Genomic DNA, 26,255 nt, shown 5'->3' with positions numbered 1-26,255 from the left:
TTTGACAAAGATAGAGTCGTTCAAGTGAAGACCACCAGCGTCATCGGACGTCGCTCTCTGACCAAATATGCTGTCCTATAGGATATTCTACACCCCTAATTATATAGGGAAGTCTTGTTACATTCTAGGATCGCTGAGGAATACATACAAATGTGAATTGACTTGTTGAAACAATGTTAAGGTTGAGCTTTTCACAGATTCCTTTCTTTGCAAATTGAACGAGTGGAAATACAAAATCGCTCGTGCATGCTATATGGACCTTTTTAGGATATAAAACATGATTTTATCTAAACAAACGACACTTCATGTTATCTCTGGGACCCTTTGGATGATAAATCAGAGCAAGATTTCAGAATGTAAGTACACATTTCACCTTCAGAGGTGAATTTATCAAACCTATCGCAGTGAAAAAAGTGTTTTTGTTGTTTGGAGCTCTCCTCAAACAATAGCATGGCATTTTTTCACAGTAATAGCTACTGTAAATTGGACAGTGCAGTTATATTAACAAGAATTTAAGCTTTCAGCCGATATAAGACACTTATATGTACCAACATTTGCTGTTTCTCTAAAATCTGCGATCTTGACATAAGACGCTGCCCAGGTAGGAACGCAAAATATTAATCTTGTCCATTCCCAGCATGCAGTTGGAGAGACACATCGCGGCGGCGCTCCACCAACATTTTTTCTGTAGCCTACATGCTGGAGATAAAATGTATGACAACGTAATGAGATGGAAACTTTTTACATCATACAGGTTTCTCAGATCAAATAGCCTAACCTAAATGGTGCCCTATCAACAACAAAAAATGTGCTGACATGTTAAGAAACAACATATTCTAAAAACAGGACAGCTCAAAGTAAAATGGACAATATGGAATGGACAATCAGGCTACTCACAACTACTGTCCAGGTGTCACGTCCTGACCATAGTGCTTATGTGTTTTGCTTGTTTTAGTGTTGGTCAGGACGTGAGCTGGGTGGGCATTCTATGTTGTGTGTCTAGTTTGTCTGTTTCTGTGTTCAGCCTAATATGGTTCTCAATCAGAGGCAGCTGTCAATCGTTGTCCCTGATTGAGAATCATATATAGGAGGCTTGTTTTGTGTTGGGATTTTGTGGGTGGTTGTTTCCTGTGTCAGTGTTTGTGCCACACGGGACTGTGACGGTTAGTTTGTTTTGTTATTTTGTAATTGTATAAAGTTTTCATGTTCATTAAATCATGGAAACTTACCACGCTGTACATTGGTCCTCCGATCCTTCTCGCCTCTCCTCGGCCGATGAGGAGGACGAAATAGACTGCCATTACAGAACCACCCACCTAACCCGGACCAAGCAGCATGGAAACGGGCAGCAGCGACAGCAGCAGCGGTACCAGGAGGAATGGACATGGGAGGAAATCCTAGACGGTAAAGGACACTGGGCTCACATTGGAGAATATCGCCGCTCTCAGGAAGAGATGGAGGCAGCTAAAGCCCAGGAGCGGTGGTATGAGGAGGCAGCACGGAAGCGTGGCTGGAAGCCCGTGAAGAAACGCTGTCAATCGTTGTCCCTGATTGAGAATCATATATAGGAGGCTTGTTTTGTGTTGGAATTTTGTGGGTGGTTGTTTCCTGTGTCAGTGTTTGTGCCACACGGGACTGTGACGGTTAGTTTGTTTTGTTATTTTGTAATTGTATAAAGTTTTCATGTTCATTAAATCATGGAAACTTACCACGCTGTACATTGGTCCTCCAATCCTTCTCGCCTCTCCTCGTCCGATGAGGAGGACGAAATAGACTGCCGTTACACCAGGAGTTTCATCCTGTTGGCTAAATTGTCATAATCAATGGTTTCAAGTTTGTATTCATACATTTTTTACGAGCTGATCATAGTGACATTTTTTCTGAATTTCCTGCTGAGTAAACACATTGCAAATAGGCTCAGGATACAGTGCATTCGGAAAGTATACCCCTTAACGTTTTCCACATTTTGTTACGTTACAGCCTTCTTCTAAAATGGATTTAATAATTTTTTCCTCATCAATCTACACACAATACCCCATAATGACAAAGCGAAAATAGATTTAAAGTACTTTTTGCAAATGTAATAAAAATAAAAAACAGAAATGCCTTATTTACATAAGTATTTAGGCCCTTTGCTGAGACTCGAAATTGAGCTCAGGTGCATCATGTTTCCATTGATCATCCTTGAAATGTTTCTACAACTTGATTGGAGTCCACCTGCGGTAAATTCAATTGATTGGACATGACTTGGAAAGGCACACACCTGTCTATCTTAGGTCCCACAGTACATGTCAGAGCAAAAAACAAGCGATGATATCGAAGGAATTATCCGTAGAGCTCAGAGCCACGATTGTATCGAGGCACAGATCTGGGGAAGGGTACCAAAACATTTCTGCAGCATTGAAGTCCCCAAGAACACAGTGTCCTCCATCGTTCTTAAATGGAAGGAGTTTGGAATCCCCAAGACTCTAACTAGAGCCGCCCGGCCAAACTGAGCAATCCGGGAAGAAGGGCCTTGGTCAGGGAGGTGACCAAGAACCCAATGGTCACTGACAGAGCTCCAGAGTTCCTTTGTGAGAACTGTCCAAAAAGATAACCATCTCTGCAGCACTCCACCAATCAGGCCTTTAAGGTAGAGTGGCCAGACGTAAGCAACTCCTCAGTAACATTTACATGACAGCCTGCTTGGAGTTTGCCCAAAGGCACCTGAAGGACTCTCAGACAGTGGTGGAAAAAGTACACAATTGTCATACTTGAGTAAAAGTTAAGATACCATAATAGAAAATGACTCAAATGAAAGTCACCCAGTAAAATACTACTTGAGTAAAAGTTTAAAAGTATTTGATTTTAGATATACTTAAGTTTCAAAAGTACATTTAATTGCTAAAACATACTTAAATATCAAAAGTAAAAGTATAAATCATTTCACATTTCTTATATTAAGCAAACCAGACGGCAACATTTTCTTGTTTGGCACACTCTAACACTCAGACATTATTTACAAAAGATGCATTTGTGTTAAGTGAGTCCGCCAGAACATAGGCAGTAGGGATGACCACGTGTTCTTTTGATAAGTGTGTGACTTTCCCAATGTTCCTGTTCTGCTAAGCATTCAAAATGTAATGAGTACTTTGGGGTGTCAGGGAAAATGTATGGAGTAGAAAGCACAATATTTTCTTTAGGAATGTAGTAAAGTTAAAGTAAAAGTTGTCCAAAATATAAATAGTGGTCTCCGGAGTGGTGCAGCGGTCTAAGGCACTGCATGGCAATGCTAGAGGCGTCACTACAGATCCGGGTTCGATCCCGAGCTGTGTCGCAGCTGGCTTCGACTGAGAGACCAATGAGGTTCAGGCGCTCGCGCTCTGGTGACTACTTGTGGCGGCCAGGCTCATGCACACTGACTTCTGTCGCCAGCTGTACTGTGTTTCCTCCGACACATTGGTGCGACTGGCTTCCGGGTTAAGCGTGCAGTGCGGCATGGCAGCGTTGTGTTTTGGAGGACGCATGGCTTTCAACCTTCGCCTCTCCCACGTTCGTACGGGAGTTGCCGCGATGGGACAAGACTGTAACTACCAATTGGATATCACAAAATTGGGGAGAAAAAAGGGGTAAAAATAACACACACAAAAAATATATGTAGAAATTAATAAATATAAACAATAAAGTACAGAAACCCCAAAAATAGTACTTTAAAATATTTGTAAAATATTTTTATCTCTCTACAGTGAAGCATGGTGGTGGCAGCATCATGCTGTGAGGAAGTTTTTCAGCAGCGGGGACTGGGAGACTAGTCGGGATCGAGGGAAAGATGAACGGAGCAAGGTAGAGAGATCCTTGATGAAAACCTGCTCCAGAGCGCGCAGGACCTCAGACTGGGGCGAAGATTCACCTTCCAACAAGACAACGACTTTAAGCACACAGCCAAGACAACGCAGGATTGGCTTCGGGACAAGTCTCTGAATGTCCTTAAGTGGCCCAGCCAGAGCCCGGACTTGAACCCGATCGAACATCTCTGGAGAGCTTGAGAGGATCTGCAGAGAACAATGGGAGAAAATCCCAAATACAGTTGTGCCAAGCTTGTAGCGTCATACCCGAGAAGACTTGAGGCTGTAATCGCTGCCAAAAGTGCTTCAACAAAGTACTGAGTAAAGGGTCTGAATACTTATGAAATGTCATATTTCAGTTGTTGCTTTGTCATTATGGGGTATTGTGTGTAGATTGATGAGGGGGGGGGGCGATTCAATCGAAGAGCAAACAATTCTCTCAATGAAACATTGAATGTTCAAGAATTGGTGGGAGACAGTGGAGCACATTATGGAGAAGTGAGTGCATACATTCTGCAGAGACACCCCTGTCTTCGCCACACACCCCTCCCCTTCTTCTTGTCTCAACATTTGAAATTATACTCAAGACACTTTTTCGTCCCGCATGTTGATGCTTTTCGCTGTCAGCCGAAACGTAATAATTAGCGAGGCCTATTTCCACGCACGATACCCAGATTGCTTGCTTCCCAAATAGGCATAGGCCTATGCACTTGTGATTTGAAACAATCCACAGCTATATATCAACAACGACAAAAAAAGATAATGATCCTCTGTGGCTAAGTCAAGCTCTCTGGTAAAGTATTTTGAATGATTTTATTTAGACAGGTGTAATTATATCATTTTGGCAAAGCATTTACTTTAGGGGAAGCCAGCATCTGAACAGTGCACTGTGCACCCGCCAACTTTCCTTTCTAATTCGCAAGTGGCTGAAACAAGAGATCTGTATATAATGACGAGATGCTCATGTCTCCACCCTAACAATGCGAGTCGTTGTCCCAAAGGCGGGAATGCTGGCGAGAAGCTTAGGTCTGAATATTATGCCCATAGAAAACCATTCGGGCTTCGCCTCTTCCTCTCTGCTGAAACTAGCGAGCGAAACAGCGCCACTCTGGCTTACTAAATGTAGCACATGTACAGTATCTAATGCTGTCTGGCCAGAAAAAGTATGACATACTATATTCCTTTTGTCCAGACAGCATCAGATACATATGGTCTACACATATGGAGACAGAGGGGCGCTATTTCGCTCGCAGATTGATTCGCTCAAGATTGATGCGTCTTTCTGTCGGCACGCATCTCGGTCAAGTAAATGATCAATATTTCAACATTTTATTTGGACGAGCAAGGAGGTACAGTAGGGCGGGCCAAGCCCACTAGGGCCCGCACATAACGTTGGCGCTGAGACTCTGACGCCTTTTGGTACTCTGACGCCTTTCTGACGCCTTTTGGGCCTTTTGGTACTTTTGGAAGTATTTTTGGGGTTCAGATTTTGTCCAGTCTGGACCAGTCTTGATATGGCCCAAACATAGACGTCTATAAATGATGTATTTTCAACTTTTATTCAGAACCAAAAATGAATCTGATGTCAATGTCCAAAAAATATGTATTTTGGACGCCTTTTCAACGTAATTTTGCTTACTTGGACTATTCTAGTTTTGCAGGGGGTGGCACATTTTTTGTCTCGCCTAGGGTGAAATATATATATGTATATATAAAATATATTTTTGTTATTCCTTCGTATGCACGTATGTACTGTACATGAACAGAAAATAACAAAACGGTGTTATTAAGTTATAAACAAGATAAATCATCTCACATCACAAAGGAGGGCCTGCGCTCACATGTAGGCCTGTGTGTGTTACGTGTCAGGCAGTCCCATACCAAGAACCTTGGCATTGCCAGGTCGTCAGCACAGGGTCAGTCTACTAAGACCTTATCCCTGCCTCTCAGTCAGTTTAATGGGTGCCAGTGTGAATGCCCCATGAATGCCCCATGGCACCAGCACAAGCCTCTGACGGGCAGCGGGCCTGGACAGACAAAACCTGTAAAGCGAGAGAGAGGGAGAGCGAGAAGGAGAGAGAGGAACTTTTAAAAGAAACCCTGACACCATAAAGCAGTGGAGAGACCAGCGTCCCGCCACCGCCAGACAGCCTCAAAACAAGAGCCCAGGGAGGGAGGGGAGAAAAGCAGGACAACACAAAAACAGCCCCTCATCCCCCTTTCCTTCCCCCTGCCAGCCCAGCATTTACATTAGAAGAGGAATGGCACAGTGGTCGTGGAGAGGGGAGGGGGAGGAGAGAGGGGGGGTGACTATTCGGTGCAGTAAACACTGTAAGACTATCGCCATGGAAGCCCGTGCGATATTCCAAGGCATCTGCCCCGGACCTCTTCCAAAGCCAAGTGCCCCCCTCGCGCCCCACGTCTCCACTCACCCCCCGTTCGCCGGTCCCTCGTCTGCCCATTGCAGCCTGCCCACCACAGCAGATGTGCACAGAGGAGATCCATGGCCTTGCATGAGTGATCCCCTGGGTCTGGGGTGAGGGGGTGGGGGGCACAGAAAGGGTGTTTGCCCTTGAAATAATGCTGTGTAACCAAGGCTGTGTGATCTCAGCCAACCAGCCAGCCAGCAGCCAGCACCTCAAGAGAACCTCCTCTTCTCTCTTTGCCTAAAGGAAGGGAAGGATGTGGGCAGGAGGAGAGGAGGAAAGGAGGAGGGGGCAAACAGGTGGGGTTGAATGGTGCTCCAGCTTGAATGCATCCATCCTTTCAGTGCACGCTTTCTTGGGGCATGTTATGAAAGGTCAACTGTATGGGAGATCAGGGGGAGAAAACATCTGTCGGTATAGTGTAACAGTTCCCCTGTTATAATTGAGATTGACTTGTAAATTCACTGTAAACAAATCCACTATATTTCCTCTCCATCAACTTGTGAATAGGTTCCAAATTGCCATTTGTTATTGTAACTTCTCACAGTTGAAATTGGGATTATATCCTTACTGAGTCTATGTGAACATCCGTCACTACCCCAGTGCTGCTGTGCCACTGTACAGAAGCCTACTTCCCTCTCCTACCCCGAGGCCCCAACCACCCAACCCTCCAGCATTCATCCAAACCCCTAATGTGAAGAGTATCCCCCCACCCCTCCCTCCACCCTCCATCCATGTGGATCTCATTTTCTTCTGTACAATATGAGGCCCCTGGATGGGTCTGAGGGGGGAACTGTGGATGGGTGTAAAATAGAATCCCATTCAGTGGCCATGTAAAGGCCTTTTATAGGAATGCTGTTCGTTAGCCCTCACCCATTTATTCCACACTTTACTCAGGGAGCGAGAGAGAGTGGGAAGCAGCTGAAAGATGGACAGAAGGGGAGAGAGAGGGAAAGGGCCAGAGAAAAGGGAGGAAAAAACAAGCCTTCTCAGGGTCCCTCGCACGAAAGACAAAGCAGAGAGGGAGCGATGGAGGAATAAAGCGAGAGAGAGAGATAGAAAGGGAAAGAGAGGGGGAGAGAGAGAGAGAGTGCGTGCAGTTGCTGTCAGGCGCTAAGGAATTCGTGGTCGATTTGTTCTTGTTTGCGGCCAGTTTGTTGTAAAAGGAAGAGATGAAGGGGAGAGCCAGTGGAAGCAGCAACAGATTGCAGATACCTCTATTGGAGCCTTGTGAAAAGCAGCTCCCTCTCAGCCCTCATGCAGTTCAGAGCCACCCCAGAGAAAGGGCCCTTTTTACAGTAAAGGACTGCCTGGCACATTGTCAGCAACTCAATGGGTTCTGCTGAGACTGGGAGAATACAAGGAGGCCCACTGTTCAGAGCCCCATGCAGCCTTCCTTTAGAAAGAGAGAGACATAGAGAGAGGGCCTGGCTGGGGCTGGGCTGGGACCCCGAGGGCTCTACAGAGAGTTTAGAGGGCCCAGGCTGTATGGAGATGGAGCCTTTTGTGCTTTCTCCAACAGACGGGACACTTTTTGAGATTCCTATGCAGATCAAAGAGAATGTCTTCATTCCAAATGAACTTGGACCAGTGTTGAAGGGAGGCTGTGTTAGAGGTTGGCGGGAAAGTGTGTATGTGTGTGTGTGTGTGTGTGTGTGAGAGAGACAGGCTCCTGTGGTGTGTGAGTGTTTTGGCTGGGACAGTGGGGTGTCTGCCCAGCATGGGGGATTATCCATCCCCTATTAATGTTTTTTGGGGGTTAACGATGCTGCCATGCCTCAGGTAAGGACCCAGCAGATTAATGCTTATCAGGGCCTATTAAACCTCCTGTCAATCAACTCAGTGGCCCACAGGACCCAGGTCTACTTCCAGCTGTTTCGTTTTGGGTGGGGGGGTTGAGTGTGTGTGTGCTCCTGCCCACCTGAGGTCGGCAGTGTGTTTCCTTCCTCTCTTATTCCCATGACAACACGCACTCAGTCATGACAGCACTCACTCACTGGTAATACAGTCTCCTCACAAGGGAAAAGATGACAATTGCCACCCCCCACAAACACACACACAAACACACAATCACTCTCTTTCCCACACACACACACACACACACACACACACACACACACACACACACACACACACACACACACACACACACACACACACACACACACACACACACACACACACACACACCCAGGCCAACATTTACAGGCTCCTACACCGACCCATTCTGCCCTTGGTTACCCTCGACCTAAAAAGTCAAACTTTGCACAGTCACCATGACCACTGTAGAATGGTGTAGAAAATGCAGCAGATAAACAAACTGTTGGCCAGTGCTGGAGGACATTCCATCCCCAACACACATTTTCCAACACACACTCTCCAACCTCCACGCATCAAGAGGTCATCCATGGAGGGCAGCCACAGTCCAAACAGGAACCAGCTCTTCCTGCAGAATCCCCCTCTTTATCTACAGTATGATGAGAGAGCGAGAGAGAGCGCACAGAACGCTTGTTTGGGACACCTCTGACTGCGAGGTTCCTCCGATTGTTACCCAGTGACTTCAACAGGAAAGCCTAGAGGCTAAGATAAAAGAAAGAGAGCGTGAAACCGTGTGGAAAAGACAGAGAGAGAGAGAGAGAGAGACAGAGACACACAGAGGTCTCAGAATGACGTTCCCCGGGACTGTAAAAACGGCCCTCAGAGAAAGCAGTGCGAAAGTGACGGCCAAAGAAAAACAGAACAAACGAAGAGTGGGAACAACACAGTGGTGATGGTAAGTCAAGTGTTGTGGTTTGAGGCTCCATGTTGGCTTGATTTATGGCAGTGTGAGGTGAGAGACTCAGAGATGAATACACAACCTGCTGACGTGCGTACGGTACTGGGGATGGATTTAGGTCTAATGAAATGATGAAGGAACCTTGGGCAATCAATCATCATACAGTCAACATACTGTACATACGACACCCAAATCTTATCGAATTACCCAACATGCACCGGGAGCAATGTGAACATTTACCGAGTGTAATGTTTTGAAAGCGTGCGTAGTAAAACTACAAAACAGGTTTAGAGTGGATGAGGATGGGGACAGCCGTGATCTGCTGAGATTGTCATTGAACCAGTTTCCTGCATTGTTTGGTTAACATTCACGTATGCAAACAAGTGAAAGAGGAAAAAGATAAAAAAGAAAGACAAAAAAAGCTAGCTGAGGTTGAAAATGAACAGACGGAGCTCTGTCACCTAGCTCAGTGCCACGGCCACTGAAGCAGGCCCCAAACGGGTCCTCCTCACTCTGTGATATCTGGGTCAGGTCACCCTCTCTCGCTCGCTGTCACTCTTGTCCCTCTGTGAGGCAAGACGTGTAAATGTGATTGACGTCATCGGGCGCCAAGTGCTCTCACGCCACTGTCGTGCCGCCCTGGTTACGCCGACGGGCACGTGGTGGTTGTCTGGGTGGAGGACGGAGGGGTGAGAGGTGTTGAGGCTGGTTACGTGATTGATCCAATCTGCCAGGTTCCTGTGTTTTGGTATAGCACCAGCTGACCTAAGCAGCAGTAAAGAAGCTCTCTGTTCTTCCCATCTCTAATAGGAGTCTGGTTGTGTGTGTTCGCTCCAGGGCCGTGGCTACCCATGTGTATCAATAGGCCTCACATCACTGGCTCTCTGTGTTATTGAATTTCATGTGGCAGCCTGCACAGACGGAGAGATAAACCTCTACAAATCTATGATCAGCTGCAGCAAAGTCATCAGGCTAAACCAAACCACAGAGATAAGTTAGCATCTGAAACAAGGTCATCCCTTGGTGAAAAGACAAAAGTGAACAGTGGCATTTCAAATCCGCTTCTACGAAAAGGGATTAAACGCTTATCTGTGGTGACTCATAACTTTAAACCGGTCAAAAACAAAGTATGGAGTCATTAAAACTCATTTTTCAACCACTCCATAAATTTCTTGTTAACAAATATAGTTATTGCAAGTCGGTTAGGACATCTACTTTGTGCATGACACAAGTCATTTTCCCAACAATTGTTTACAGACAGATTATTTGACTTATAATTCACTGTATCACAATTCCAGTGGGTCAGAAGTTTACATACACTAAGTTGACTGTGCCTTTAAATAGCTTGGAAAATTCCAGAAAATGATGTCATGGATTTATAAGCTTCTGATAGGCTAATTGACATGCTTTGTGTATATTGGAGGTGTACCTGTGGATGTATTTCAAGGCCTACCTTCAAACTCAGTGCCTCTTTGCTTGACATCATGGGAAAATCAAAAGAAATCAGCTAAAACCTCAGAAAAAAATTTGTAGACCTCCACAAGTCTGGTTCATCCTTGGGAGCAATTTCCAAACACCTGAAGGTACCACGTTCATCTGTACAAACAATAGTGCGCAAGTATAAACACCATGGGACCACACAGCTGTCATACCGCTCAGGAAGGAGACGCATTCTGTCTCCTTGAGATGAACGTACTTTGGTGCGATAAGTGCAAATCATTCCCAGAACAACAGCAAAGGACCCTGTGACGATGCTGGAAGAAACGGGTACAAAAGTATCTATATCCACAGTAAAACGAGTCCTATATCGACATAACCTGAAAGGCCGCTCAGCAAGGAAGAAGCCACTGTTCCAAAACCGCCATAAAAAAGCCAGACTACGATTTGCAACTGCACATGGGGACAAAGATTGCACTTTTTGGAAAAATGTCCTCTGGTCTGATGAAACAAAAATAGAACTGTTTGGCCATAATGACCATCATTATGTTTGGATGAAAAGGGGGAGGCTTGCAAGCTGAAGAACATCATCCCAACCGTGAAGCACGGGGTGGCAGCATTATGTTGTGGGGGTGCTTTGCTGCAGGAGGGACTGGTGCACTTCACAAAATAGATTGCTTCATGAGGACTGAAATGATGTGGATATATTGAAGCAACATCTCAAGACATCAGTCAGGAAGTTAAAGCTTGGTCTCAAATGGGTCTTCCAAATGGACAATGACCGCAAGCATACTTCCAAAGTTGTGGCAAAATGGCTTAAGGACAACAAAGTCAAGGTATTGGAGTGGCCATCACAAAGCCCTGACCTCAATCCTGTAGAAAAGTTGTGGGCAGAAATGAAAACATGTGCGTGAGCAAGGAGGCCTACAAACCTGACTCAGTTACACCAGCTCTGTCAGGAGGAATGAGCCAAAATTCACCCAACTTAAGGTGGGAAGCTTGTGGAAGGCTACCCGAAACGTTTGACCCAAGTTAAATAATTTATAGGCAATGCTACCAAATACTAATTGAGTGAATGTAAACTTCTGACCCACTGGGAATGTGATGAAAGAAATAAAAGCTGAAATAAATCATTCACTCTACTATTATTCTGACATTTCACATTCTAAAATAAAGTGGTGATCCTAACTGACCTAAGACAGGGAATTTTTACTAGGATTAAATGTCAGGAATTGTGAAAAACTGCGTTTTAAATGTATTTGGCTAAGGTGTATGTAATCTCTCCTGACTTCAACTGTATATACAACAAAACAAAAAAACTTGAAAAAAAGTTAAACGAAACACAGCTAACTTACAGTGTTTCCAGCTTCAGTTTGACGTGATTGTGTTGCTGTAGCTGTGTTGTTGGCTAGCTCCTCTGAACAACACTGTCCTGACGAGTGAGCACATTTTCTATGCCAGGCAATATCACGTCTCATTGGCTTATTGTTATGGATGTATCCAAATAAATGTCACTAGAAAACAGCTTAAACAAATGCAAATGCAGCTACTTTGCTGTTATTCTGGCTGCACTTTTTGACGTGACTGTAAGTTAGCAATAGTTGGCTAGCTAGCAAGCAAGGGATAAAAACGTTACGTTATGGCAATGGACTGGGTCGCGTCCATAGAGACAGAACAAAAAGACTGAACGACTGGGTTGCGTCTCTAGCAACCCTAGATTTGTGTCGGGACTATATCTTGTGGAAGGATGAAATAGTATGAATACATTCATCAAAATAACGTTTTTAATGAAAATATGTCAATCATTATTTGAATATGTTGGAAACCCATTGTATAAAAGTGATAATGCCCTCAAAGCCGGTGTTTGGAGGATATATTGGCACGGTTTGCTAACAAAACCCGTGCCAATATATCCTCCAAACACCGGCTTCTCTGACAGTATCACTTAAGCGTGCCGGGCTTGGCTTTGGACACTCTCTCCAAAACCAACATTCATCTCATTCCAACGGTACCCACTCCGCTGTTCAACCTTTTCACCAAGGTGAAGGCTCAAACTTCAAGACTGATAACTGCCAGAACACCTAGAGTAAATCAACAGTAAACGTTAGCCCTTTCTTAGATGGTCTGCCCTGCAGCCCTAAGCCCATGGCCCAGAGCGGTGAAGTCAAGTCACATTTTATTTACACTGCATTTCACGTCAAAACACACTTTAGCTTTTTGAAACAGAAAAACAAAGAATCAGACAATAAATTGAGTACCTTGGGGATACATGGGGTTAAGACACACAGAACAGTAAAACATTAAGAAGTCGAGCGGACAGGAAAGTGATAGAGTCCAGCGAGTCCAGTGACTGCAAGGAGGAAAGGTGGAGGGACATTGAAGTGGATGGAGAATGGATAGATTCCGGAGTATGGTGGCATGATCACAGCGGTCAGGTGGGTGAGTCAATGGGTGGACTGGTGGTTGGATCGTGGGCCAGGTGGATGGGGGGCTCACGGCTTGTGGGCACGTGGCCCCTCAAGCAGGGAAAAGAGAGGAAAACATATATTTTATCGGAAATACCGACATAAAAAGAAGACAGGACCAGACCGGACTGGGGGCGTCAGTGTTATAAGATGTAACTGTAAGTGTAGATCATTTCTCTGGCCTGTTACATAAGGCCTGGCACCTGGGAAAACAGTTCTACTAACTGACTACAAAGGGACCCGCGGACCGAACTGCCCAGCCACTGTCACTGCCTTTACCACCCACTGGTTAATGATTATAGGGGAAATCTGATAGCCATCTATTGCACCTGCTTATGTTATACCCGCTCCCTCCCCTTTGACTGTCTCATGCCCACACAAAAACACTAGGACTATATTATGATTTAAGTTTAAGATATTAGCAGTGGTAACCCAAAGCTTCATAGTTAGTTTGGTTTCATCACACAGCAATACACAAGGCTTTGACTTTAGTCTTTACAGAACGAACAGGCTCTAACGTTACCATAAATCAACACGTGTGACAGCTTAAACATTGAAGACAAGGAAAGGCAGTACTGTTTTTAATGTAGTTACTAGTGTGGGTGTGTATCTCATTATCGACATGTGGTTACTGTGTTTGGGCTGTCAGAAATGAAGTGTTGTTGTAGTGACCATTCGAAGCCCAAACTGTACTGTAGTAGTAGTAGTGTGAGACGTGAGCTATGCCAACTGTCGTGCAACGCATCAGATGATTGTTTATTCAATGTGTCAATGTGTTTGTTGTATTGGTCCCTATTCAAATACGTGAACAATTGTGCTAAATATTGAATCAGTTCAACCTTGAATCAATATATGCAAATTGCATTAAACTCATGACCAAATGTCAAAACAACTTGGTCAAAACAAGGCCCAGTGCAGTCAAAAAATTGACATTTCCACACTATGAGTTTGGAATAATACTGTGAAATTGTGAAAATGATGATAAATCCCTTTTAGTGTAAGAGCCGTTTGAAAAGACCGCCTGAAATTTCTGCTTGTTTTGGGGGGGTGGAGCCTTGACCTGCCTGGTGACATAACCAGGCTGTACATTGGTAATTGACCAATAAGAAAGAGAGTTACAAACCTCTCTGCCAATAACAGCTAGTTTTACCCTCCCAGACCAATCCCAGACAGTCCTAGCAAAATTCTTGCTTGAGAAATTGCTCTTTGCTCATAAGCTATTTTTGTGTATTTTTTTACCATTTAAACAATCAAAGTAAGGTATGATTTGATATTGAGATAGAAAAACAGCTGCATTGCACCGTTAAACTTGGTGTTGGACTTGAAGGATGGAAACTAAGGGTTCATTAAAGGGGAGGAGCCACTGGTTTAGTTGCCAAGGGAAACAGGACCAGTCAGTCAGTTGATTGACAGACAGTCATTTTCATCATTCCAGACATACTTAAGACGGCAGCAGTCCCGTTCTGTGTTTTTCCAGCTGAGCTCGCAAGGTAGCGAGGGAGAGAGAGAGAGCGAGGCAGAGGGGGGAGAGAGGGAGAGAGAGAGAGAGGGTGGCGGGGGGAGAGAGAGAGAGGCTACACTGATGTGGTGTGAATAGAGAGAGGCGAAAGAGAAATTATAAATACGTTTGAGTATTAAAGATACCCTACTGGTGCATACTGCAAGAAATAAGTGGTAGAAACGGTTATGAAGTGACCAGTAAGGAGCATGAGTTGAGCTGACCACTGAGGTGTTAGTAGGGAGTATGGGGTCACTCTCAAGCCTCCTGTCAACCCCATTAACCTGCCATCATTTCATGCTCCACTGACCACATCACAGCACCATTACATAACCCATCTTCAGTAACCTCACACACACAAACGCACGCGTGCACACACACTTACACATACACACACACCGACGTAGAGAGAGAGAGAGAGAGCGATACTATTCTACCCGCTCTGACACACATGCAGAGCCACAGACAAACATGGCTGCATGAAACTCATCACAATAGTAAGATGGAAAGATTCCATACTATATTTTGGGCCAGGAGTTTTTCCTCTTTCCTAAAACCATGAACTGACCAGAAAAAACTCAGGCCTCTGTCATATTTTCCTTGCCAGGTCACATACTAAGATATAACTCCAGATCCTATCCTCTCTGTAATGCTAACTGTTTTGAAGCTGCCAGAAGGCATTTTGGGTCTATTGTCTCCCTGTCTCTGACAGCCAAGTGCAACAAAGTGTCCTTCTGCAGTGCAGGTCAAGTGGCTCAGCCTGAGATAATGACAATACTGAGCTTTCTTCACATGAGGATGGAAAAACACACGTATGCAGCTCACCAGCAACAGCAGCACTGCTTGGATGATCAATGTGCTTTCATGACATTCATGACAGGAAGACAAAACTTTGCTGAAAGGCCCAAGGACACACACACACACATATACACACTGGAGGGTGTCATGTGGGCTGAGGCACTGAGTAGAAAACACACACACACACAAACCAAAATGCTCTGGCGGCTAAAAAAAAAAGACACCACCATCGAGTACGCCCTTGAAACTGAACAGACAGGGACAGACACACTACGCACGTTTGCAAATACACAAAACTACGAGTGTTTAAAAAAAGCAAGTGCAAGGCCACAGAAATCATGGATTTGCCAGGATAATGTTCCATGTGAACGCCATAGGGAGGAAAAGTATACGTTTGCAGTGCCAGTGTGTTTGTAGAAATGACAAGTGAGCTGAAAACCAGTCTGACTCTGCCCCTCAGTACCTCCCGTTGGGGCCTGCAATGCCCTACTCAGAAGTACCTGCCCTACTATAAAGCACATTTTTCCCACAGTGCAACACTTCCCTCAACTAGACTAGGGACCAATTATCTTGCTGATGCAGTAGCGGCTGACAAGCGTCAATTGATGGCCAGGTTATCTATAGCTTTGAGGTCAGCTTGACCTCAAAGTCAGTCATATGCTCTGACCACACCATTTTTTACTATTCTAACATTACATTTCTTGAGTCTATCTGGAGACGGTTGGTCAGTTTAAGTTTGGTCTGTAATCCATTTCTGACAATAAATGCATAAAAGCAAGATATTGAAATATCTCTAGCTACCTCATTTGACTCAACTATCTACTATTAACTATTAACTAACTGCTAACCTGATCCGGAGTTCCAAATTGAGCAGCAGCTGCTGAAAAAATCAGCTCCTACAAATATTGAAATTTACATGGTTTTTGGAGTGAGGTACATTGGAAAAAAAGCAAAAGAAAACTGCAAGACTGAATTGGAGACAAAACAAGCAACAAACAAAGAAGATAGGCTTTTGAAAAAGTAACTATTTTTCATAAAATTGTACAGTTATCTTAGCTAGCTGAATTGTTTAACTGCTAAGCAGTTGCTAGGGACTCTCCTGGAAGAAGCTAGCTAGCTAACAAAGAATAACAAAGAATGTCTAGTTAACAGAAGAAAAGAAAGACAAAATAAGGACAGAAGAAAAAGGACATCAAAGTGAAATAGTCCTCTAAAGACACGAGACAATAGTACAAGAAACAACACTTCTATTGCGTTTATATTATATTTCTATAGCTTCTTCAAGTTTTCCAAGATGGCGTAGCAGTCAGGCGACCTTTGTCCTCGTCTTGTCCCGTGTGTATGTATTTGATGTCTTTTTGTCTTTTTCTTCACATATCTTTTTGTATATTTTTTATCTAGAAACTCAACTGTTTTTTTTCTTCAAAAGTATTATTCACCTCGTATCCGAAATCCACAACAGAAGCTAGCCAGAAGTTAGCCAGCTCACTAGCTCACGTTAGTATTCAGCTAACCATGGCTAGCGGTCATCAGCTATCCTTTAGCTCGGAAAGCTATCGCCAGTTTTGTACAACTCGACTCAGACCAGAGCATACCGGGCCTATTTTCTCTCCATATCCCCGGATTTCTACCGCAGGCTCTGGACATTTACACCTGGATCTTGCAGCTAACTAGCTGCTATCCGAGTGACTATTGGCTAATGTCGATTCCGGAGCAAATATCAATTATCCCGGAGCTAGCCAGCTGAAGAGTTCCATCAGCCACTCATGGGCTACAATCACCTATCCGGACCCGTTTTACTGCCGATGTGGAGCCCCACCAGGCCTTCACGACTGGAATACCGACGTTATCTGCCCGAGGGAGTTATTCGACTGGCCCCTCCATCACGATGTAACCTGAACGCCCATCTGCTAACTGCTGCCCGCTAATCGTTAGCTGTCTTGAGCATATCGGCTGCTATCTGAACAGGTCTATCGAACAATCTTCTTGGGCCACTATAACTATAACTATTTTGACAATTGGATTGGTCCCCTCTACCACACGGAACCCACTAATCTACCGTCGGAAACGCACGGGGTGGCTAAAAACAGACCTCTATCTTCTGCTAACTTGCTACACATGGCTCGGCTAGCTGTCTGAATCGCCGTGACTCCAACCAACCTCACTACTCACTGGACCCTTATGATCACTCAGCTAAGCATGCCTCTCCCTTATGTCAATATGCCTTGTCCATTGCTGTTCTGGTTAGTGTTTATTGGCTTATTTCACTGTAGAGCCTCTATCCCTGCTCATTATACCTTATCCAACCCTTCAGTTCCACCACCCACACATGCGAGGACATCACCTGGTTTCAATGATATTTCTAGAGACAATATCTCTTTCATCATCACTCAATGCCTAGGTTTACCTCCACTGTATTCACATCCTACCATACCTTTGTCTGTACACTATACCTTGAATCTATTTTATCGCCCCCAGAAACCTGCTCCTTTTACTCTCTGTTCCGGACGTCCTAGATGTCCAATTCTCATGGCTTTTAGCCGTACCCTTATCCTACTCCTCCTCTGTTCCTCTGGCGATGTAGAGGTGAATCCAGGCCCTGCAGTGCCTAGCTCCACTCCTATTCCCCAGGTGCTGTCATTTGTTGACTTCTGTAACCATAAAAGCCTTGGTTTCATGCATGTTAACATTAGAAGCCTCCTCCCTAAGTTTGTTTTATTCACTGCTTTAGCACACTCTGCCAACCCGGATGTCTTATCCGTGTCTGAATCCTGGCTTAGGAAGAACACCAATAACTCTGAAATCTCCATCCCTAACTACAAAATTTTCAGACAAGATAGAACGGCCAAAGGGGGCGGTGTTGCAATCTACTGCAGAGATAGCCTGCAGAGTTCTGTCCTACTATCCAGGTCTGTACCCAAACAATTTGAACTTCTACTTTTAAAAATCCACCTCAAGTCTCTCACCGTTGCCGCCTGCTATAGACCACCCTCTGCCCCCAGCTGTGCTCTGGATACCATATGTGAACTGATTGCCCCCCATCTATCTTCAGAGCTCGTGCTGCTAGGTGACCTAAACTGTGACATGCTTAACACCCCGGCCATCCTACAATCTAAGCTTGATGCCCTCAATCTCACACAAATTATCAATGAACCTATCAGGTACAACCCCAAAGCCGTAAACACGGGCACCCTCATAGATATCATCCTAACCAACTTGCCCTCTAAATACACCTCTGCTGTTTTCAACCAAGATCTCAGCGATCACTGCCTCATTGCCTGCATCCGTAATGGGTCAGCGGTCAAACGACCTCCACTCATCACTATCAAACACTCCCTGAAGCACTTCAGCGAGCAGGTCTTTCTAATCGACCTGGCCCGGGTATCCTGGAAGGATATCGACCTCATCCCGTCAGTAGAGGACGCCTGGTTCTTTTTTTAAATGCCTTCCTCACCATCTTAAATAAGCATGCCCCATTCAAGAAATGTAGAACCAGGAACAGATATAGCCCTTGGTTCTCTCCAGACCTGACTGCCCTTAACCAACACTAAAACATCCTGTGGTGTTCTGCATTAGCATCGAACAGCCCCTGTGAAATGCAACTTTTTAGGGAGTTAGAAACCAATATACACAGGCAGTTAGAAAAGCCAAGGCTAGCTTTTTCAAGCAGAAATTTACTTCCTGCAACACATACTCAAAAATGTTCTGGGACATTGTAAAGTCCATGGAGAATAAGAGCACCTCCTCCCAGCTGCCCACTGCACTGAGGATAGGAAACTTTGTCACCACCGATAAATCCACTATAATTGAGAATTTCAATAAGCATTTTTCTACGGCTGGCCATGCTTTCTACCTGGCCACCCCTACCCCGGTCAACAGCACTGCACCCCCCACAGCAACTCGCTCAAAGCCTTCCCCATTTCTCCTTCTCCCAAATCCAGTCAGCTGATGGGTGACTGCAAAAAGAGCTGCAAAATCTGGACCCCCACAAATCAGCCGGGCTAGACAATCTGGACCCTTTCTTTCTAAAATGATCTGCCGAAATTGTTGCAACCCCTATTACTAGCCTGTTCAACCTCTCTTTCGTGTTGTCTGAGATTCCCAAAGATTGGAAAGCAGCTGCGGTCATCCCCCTCTTCAAAGGGGGGGGGACACTCTTGACCCAAACTGCTACAGACATATATCTATCCTACCCTGTCTGGTCTTCGAAAGCCAAGTTAACAAACAGATCACAGACCATTTCGAATCCCACCGTACCTTCTCCGCTATGCAATCTGGTTTCAGAGCTGGTCATGGGTGCACCTCAGCCACGCTCAAGGTTCTAAACGATATCTTAACCGCAATTGATAAGAAACAATACTGTGCAGCCGTATTCCTTGACCTGGTCAAGGCATTCGACTCTGTCAATCACCACATCCTAATCGGCAGACTCAACAGCCTTGGTTTCTCAAATGATTGCCACGCCTGGTTCACCAACTACTTCTCTGACAGAGTTCAGTGTGTCAAATCTGAGGGCCTGTTGTCCGGGCCTCTGGCAGTCTCTATGGGGGTGCCACAGGGTTCAATTATTGGGCCGACTCTCTTCTCTGTATATATCAATGATGTCGCTCTTGCTGATGGTGAGTCTCTGATCCACCTCTACGCAGACGACACCATTCTGTATACTTCTGGCCCTTCTTTGGACACTGTGTTAACAACCCTCCAGACGAGCTTGAATGCCATACAACTTTCCTTCCGTGGCCTCCAACTGCTCTTAAATACAAGCAAAACTAAATGCATGCTCTTCAACCGATCGCTGCCTGCACCTGCATCACTACTCTGGATGGTTCTGACTTAGAATATGTGGACAACTACAAATACCTAGGTGTCTGGTTAGACTGTAAACTCTCCTTCCAGACTCACATAAAACATCTCCAATCCAAAGTTAAATCTAGAATTGGCTTCCTATTTCACAACAAAGCATCCTTCACTCATGCTGCCAAACATACCCTCGTAAAACTGACCATCTTACCGATACTCGACTTTGGCGATGTCATTTACAAAATAGCCTCCAACACCCTACTCAACAAATTGGATGCAGTCTATCACAGTGCCATCCGTTTTGTCACCAAAGCCCCATATACTTCCCACCACTGCTACCTGTATGCTCTCGTTGGTTGGCCCTCGCTTCATACTCGTCGCCAAACCCACTGGCTCCAGGTCATCTACAAGACCCTGCTAGGTAAAGTCCCGCCTTATCTCTGCTCGCTGGTCACCATAGCTGCACCCACCCGTAGCACGCGTTCCAGCAGGTAAATCTCACTGGTCACCCTTAAAGCTAATTCCTCCTTTGGCCGCCTCTCCTTCCAGTTCTCTGCTACCAATGACTGGAACGAACTACAAAAATCTCTGAAACTGGAAACACTTATCTCCCTCACTAGCTTTAAGCACCAGCTGTCAGAACAGCTCACAGATCACTGCACCTGTACATAGCCCATCTATGAATAGCCCAAACAACTACCTCTTCCCCTACTGTATTTATTTATTTATTTTGCTCCTTTGCACCCCAGTATTTCTACTTTGCACACTCATCTACTGTCAAATCTACCATTCCAGTGTTTTAATTGCTATATTGTATTTACTTCGCCACCATGGCCTATTTATTGCCTTTACCTCCCTTATCTCATCTCATTTGGTCATATTGTATATAGACTTATTTTTCTACTGTATTATTGACTGTATATTTGTTTTACTCTAAATGTAACTCTGTGTTGTTATATGTGCCGAACTGCTTTGCTTTATCTTGGCCAGGTCACAGTTGTAAATGAGAACTTGTTCTCAACTTGCCTACCTGGTTAAATAAAGGTGAAATTATTATTTATTTTTAACTATAGGCAACTAGCTAGCATTCAAGCAACCTAACTAGCTAGCTAGCTACATAACAAACCTTTTGCTACTGTAGCCTTATTATGAGATATGTTAAATACAACAGTTACAATTCTGGCTATGGTGGCTAGCGCTAGCTAGCTTTGGGTTAACTTAGTCATCTAGCTAGCTAAAAATGTTTGGTGTATTTTATTTATATTTAACTAAGTCAGTTAAGAACAAATTGTTATTTACAGTGACGGCCTTCCCTGGACGATGCTGGGTCAATTGTGCGCCGTCCTATGGGACTCCCAATCACGGCCAGATGTGATACAGCCTGGATTTGAACCTGCGTTAGAAGTTCAAAACAAGTAAGTGTTAGCTATATAGAAATAATAACACTCAAATTTAAAATCATTAAACTAAATAATAGGGAAATAATAGGGATATATATCAGCCTACCGAGGTGCAGTGACATGTATTCATAGATGTCAAAGGAAGTCAGGCTTCCCAAAGAAATTGACCAAGAAAAAAAAAACAGAAAATAATGTACAGTACCAGTCAAAAGTTTGGACACACCTACTCATTCAAGGGATTTTCTTTATTTTTACTATTTTCTACATTGCATCAACACTATGAAATAACACATATGGAATCAAGTAGTAACCAAAAAAGTGTGAAACAAATAAAAATATATTTTAGATTTTAGATTCTTCGAAGTAACCACCCTTTGCCTTGATGACAGGTGTGTTGGGTCATTGGCCTGTTGAAAACAAATGTTAGTCCCACTAAGTGCAAACCAGATGGGATGCCGTATCGCTGTAGAATGCTGTGGTAGCCATGCTGGTTAAGTGTGGCTTGAATTATAAATAAATCGCAGACAGTGTCACTAGCAAAGTACCCCCACACCATCACACCTCCTCCGCCATGCTTCATGGTGGGAACCACACATCCGGAGATCATCCATTCACCTACTCTGCGTTTCACAGAGACATAAAGGTTGCCTACAAAAATCTCTAATTTGTACTCAACAGACCAAAGGACTGATTAACACCAGTCTAATGTCCATTGCTCGTGTTTCTTGGCCCAATCAAGTCTCTTCTTATTATTGGTGTCCTTTCGTAGTGGTTTCTTTGCAGCATTTCAACCATGAAGGCCTGATTCACAGAGTCTCCTCTGGCCAGTTGATGTTGATATGTGTCTGTTACTTGAACTCTGTGAAGCATTTATTTGGGCTGCAATTTGAGGTGCAGTTAACTCTCATGAACTTATACTCTGCAGCAGAGGTAACTCTGGGTCTTCCTTTCCTGTGGCGGTCCTCATGAGAGCCAGTTTCATCATAGGGCTTGATGTTTTTTGCATCTGCACTTGAATAAACATTCAAAGTTCTTGAAATGTTTCATATAGACTGACCTTCATGTCTTAAAGTAATGATGGACTGTCGTTTCCCTTTTCTTCCCATAATATGGACTTGGTCTTTTTCCAAATAGGGCTATCTTCTATATACTACCCCTACCTTGTCACAACACAACTGATTGGCTCATACGCATTAAGAAGGAAAGGAATTCCACAAATTAACTTTTAACCCTTTAACCCACAAATCACGTATTTGTCGAGTGGGCCCTGCAGCGTACAATCTCAAATATGTGATTGGAACAGTACTGTAGCAACAGACCGTATGATGCAAACAGCATTGTTGTCTGAACAGCATCTAAATATTTTTTTCTACTGATGGAAAATGAAGGTCTTAAACTTTATTCCTTAATTTTAGATTCTAATGTAAAAGATAAATGCAAACTTCATCACCCAAGCATCACACGGAACAAATGCACAGCCAAACTCATTCCATAAACAAGTCTAAATAACAGGTTCCGCTGGCAAAAAAACAAAACATAAGTTAGCGACCTAACAGCTAGACTAGAGACTAATGTAATGTTGTTCAGAAAAGAAATGTGTGTCAACTAAGCTAACAGCATCTAAATTCTTTGTGATGGCAGCCATGTTTGTTTACAGTATGTTTGACTTAGCGAATGCCATTCACTATAAGATGCAAATAAACAAAGTCAAAGATGGCTGTGCTCATTGCCTGAAAAATATGAACTTAGTTTAGCTACTTCTCAGTATATTACAAATCGTCAATGTACTTGTTACAGTGTATACAAGAACCGGAGCCCATGCCTTGACAATTCATTTACCGTTTTTGATAAATCACAAAGCAAATTTTCACCTCACAGATCATCACAACAAATACAAGCCTACTGCCTAGTCTAACTATAGTGTGAAAGCTAAACATGGATGAAACCATTTTAGGGGGGTTTGTGGGCGGGTTCATTTTATTTGTGTGGGGTTTTCAAGTCCATGGGGGGTAGAAATGGGGGAAAGTATCGTGGGGGGATATGATGCAGGAAATATCACTACGATGGGGGATTTATCAATAAATGGGGGGCAAACACAAGAGAAGTTTACACGTTAAATAAAAGTTACAATCTGATGCTGCATTCAAAACAACTGGGAAGTCTCTGATGTCCGACTTCAGTGCGTTCAAGACAACTGGGAAATCTTTTTGAACGGTCATCCAACTCGGAATTACACATTTCCGACCTGAAGATCATTGACGTCATGATTTTACCTAGCATTTTACAGAGTTCACAGTTGTCACCATAAGTCAGTCGAGTGAACTATCCCTCGTGACAATCAGAATGCAATGCATGATGCCAACAAACATGGCGCCACACATAGCCGGCAAATAGCTTAGCATTAGCTCATCATAATCAGTACAACATTCAAAAAAGTATTTTACACACATCATATGTGTTCACAGTTTACAGTTGTTCCTAGTTCTCACTGTATGTTGCCTCCTATCCCATAGTTCCATTCCACTCCCTCCTATACTATTTAACCCTTGGGGTTATGTGAACGTGTGTGGAAGAGTGAGTGTTTATGTTGAAATGTGTTCCCAGTTCACACTGTATCAGATCCAGCAGTCATTACCTCCAGACGGCCGTCAGTAATCAGGACTTATCTCCTCATCCATCACTCTCAGCCCTGGGTTCACTGTCCATCCATCCATCTCTTCTCTTCTCTCATCTACTCTTCTGCATGAGACTGACCCTAATGTCTCTCTCTCTCTCTCTCTCTCTCTCTCTCTCTCTCTCTCTCTCTCTCTCTCTCTCTCTCTCTCTCTCTCTCTCTCTCTCTCACACTTTCTCTCTCTCCCTCTCTCCCTCTCTCCCAGTATTGGAGCCAGGCCCTGAACACGACAACACCTCTACTGTGACCCATCTAGCTCTACACAGAGATGGATGGCTCCAGGATTAGGCCCTGATATGGCCTAATGGGAATGGGAATCCAAAAAGGACGCCAGGTCTCAGACACATCCATCTGTTATTGTGCAGGAGTTTGGCGTGGCTTTTGTCTATTTTCAGAAACTGCTCTGTACTCCAGTATTTTCACTCTCTCACTTTTGTACATTTCAGCGACCATGTGCTATCTCTCTCTATGTCTTTCTCCCTTCTCTCTCTCTTTTTCACTCTCTCTCTCCCTCTATCATAAGTACTTAGCTTTTTTAATCTGGTGTACTCTCTCTTTCTCCCTCCCTCCTTGTGTGCTTAACTCTTCTGTTAATTCTCGCTTGCTATCTCCCCCCTCTATCTCATTTTGCTGTCCTGTTCCTCTCATCTTCCCTCCCTCTCTGTGTGCCGTGTTGACCTGTGACCTGCTGTTGACCCGCAGTGACCTTTCAGTATGGAGGCTGCTGAGTAGGCTGCTGCTCGCCATAGAGTCATGGCTCATGTTTGCATTCCTGACATGGCTGCATTCTCACTGTGATCCCCCCACTACCTGACAGAGCTCGGTTTATGTGCTAGCCTCCAGTGCAGTGTCTGTCAAGTACTCCGCTGAAGCTGTTAACAACATTCAAAGTGGTATTGAACTCAATGCCTTGTCGTATATTCACAGGCAATTTGACAAGGGACTTTTGGTATTAACCCGAGGTTGCATAAGAAACGACATTAGTGCCACCGGATTTAAAGGCGATCTCTGACATATGTGACCGGTTTCAGGAAACTAGGCGTATGTCGTGGGTCAGTACTTCACAGGAGAGCAGAAATGCTGGAGAGCAGAAATGCCTGGCAGAAATGCCTTCTCTTAACATGTGAACTTCCATGTGCCTTAATAACAAACTTATATACCATCTGTAAATACGCATACAATTTTTTGATTATGAGCCTAGTTGGTTTAGCCACATAAAAAGACAGAAACCTTCCCACTAGCCATGATTGGCTGAGATAATGAGTGTGCTGGACATGCCGAGATATGAGTTGTAATTGGTCTGCCATATAGCACGCTTCTGTCTATTTGAGCTGGTCAGTATGTGTAGGTAATCCTGTCTAACACAGCTTTTTTTTGTCAAATGTATCTCGTAAAACTGCATGTGTGTTGCTCTCTACTTTCTGGAGGACCGGGTTTTGAAATCAGTGGAATTCGAGTATGACAGCTAAGGAGATGGGGATGTCACGTTCTGACCTTGTTTTGTATGTTTTGTATGTTTTTCTATGTTTTGTATTTCTGTGTTTGGCCTGGTATGGTTCCCAATCAGAGGCAGCTGTCATTCGTTGTCTTTGATTGAGAACCATACTTAGGTAGCCTGTTTTCCCACTTTTGTTTGTGGGTGGTTGTTTTCTGTGTCTGTGTTTTCACCATAGAGAACTGTTTCGATTTTCATTTCTTTCCTTCACTTTGTTATTTTGTATTTTTCGTGTTCTGATATAATAAATCATCATGGACACTTACAACGCTGCATTTTGGTCCGATCCTTCATACTCCTCATCCGATGAAGACGAAGATCTTTACAGAACCACCCACCAAGAAAGGACCAAGCAGCGTGGTAACGAGAGGCAGCGATATCTGGAGAAATGGACATGGGAGGAGATATTGGACGGGCACTGGCACTGGCTGGGGAATATCGCCGCCACAAAGAAGAACCGGAGGCAGCTAAAGCTGAGCGGCGGCGATATGAGGTAAGGCAGCACAACAGGCACTAGAGGCAGCCACGGGGAGATTGGCTGAGTCATGCGATAGACCTGAGCCAACTCCTCGTGCTTACCGGAAGAAGCGTAGTACTGGTCAGGCACCGTGTTTTGCGGTCAAGCGCACGGTGTCGCCAGTACACGCTCATAGCCCGGAGCG

At 44.3% G+C, this 26,255-nt stretch overlaps 1 long non-coding RNA gene across 1 annotated transcript; it reads left to right on the top strand.

The window, feature by feature from the left end:
• The first annotated feature begins 8,880 nt into the window (after nucleotides 1-8,880).
• LOC120045604 lies at nucleotides 8,881-25,586 on the top strand. The gene is made up of 3 exons (XR_005476736.1): nucleotides 8,881-9,023; nucleotides 21,326-21,439; nucleotides 24,304-25,586. It is a non-coding gene; the product is annotated as an uncharacterized LOC120045604 (long non-coding RNA).
• The last annotated feature ends 669 nt before the right edge of the window (nucleotides 25,587-26,255 follow it).

Source organism: Salvelinus namaycush, chromosome 4, assembly GCF_016432855.1.
Source record: "Salvelinus namaycush isolate Seneca chromosome 4, SaNama_1.0, whole genome shotgun sequence".
NCBI lineage: Eukaryota > Metazoa > Chordata > Actinopteri > Salmoniformes > Salmonidae > Salvelinus > Salvelinus namaycush.
Note: the sequence above shows the minus strand (reverse complement) of the source record. Positions and strands in the feature narration are given on the sequence as shown.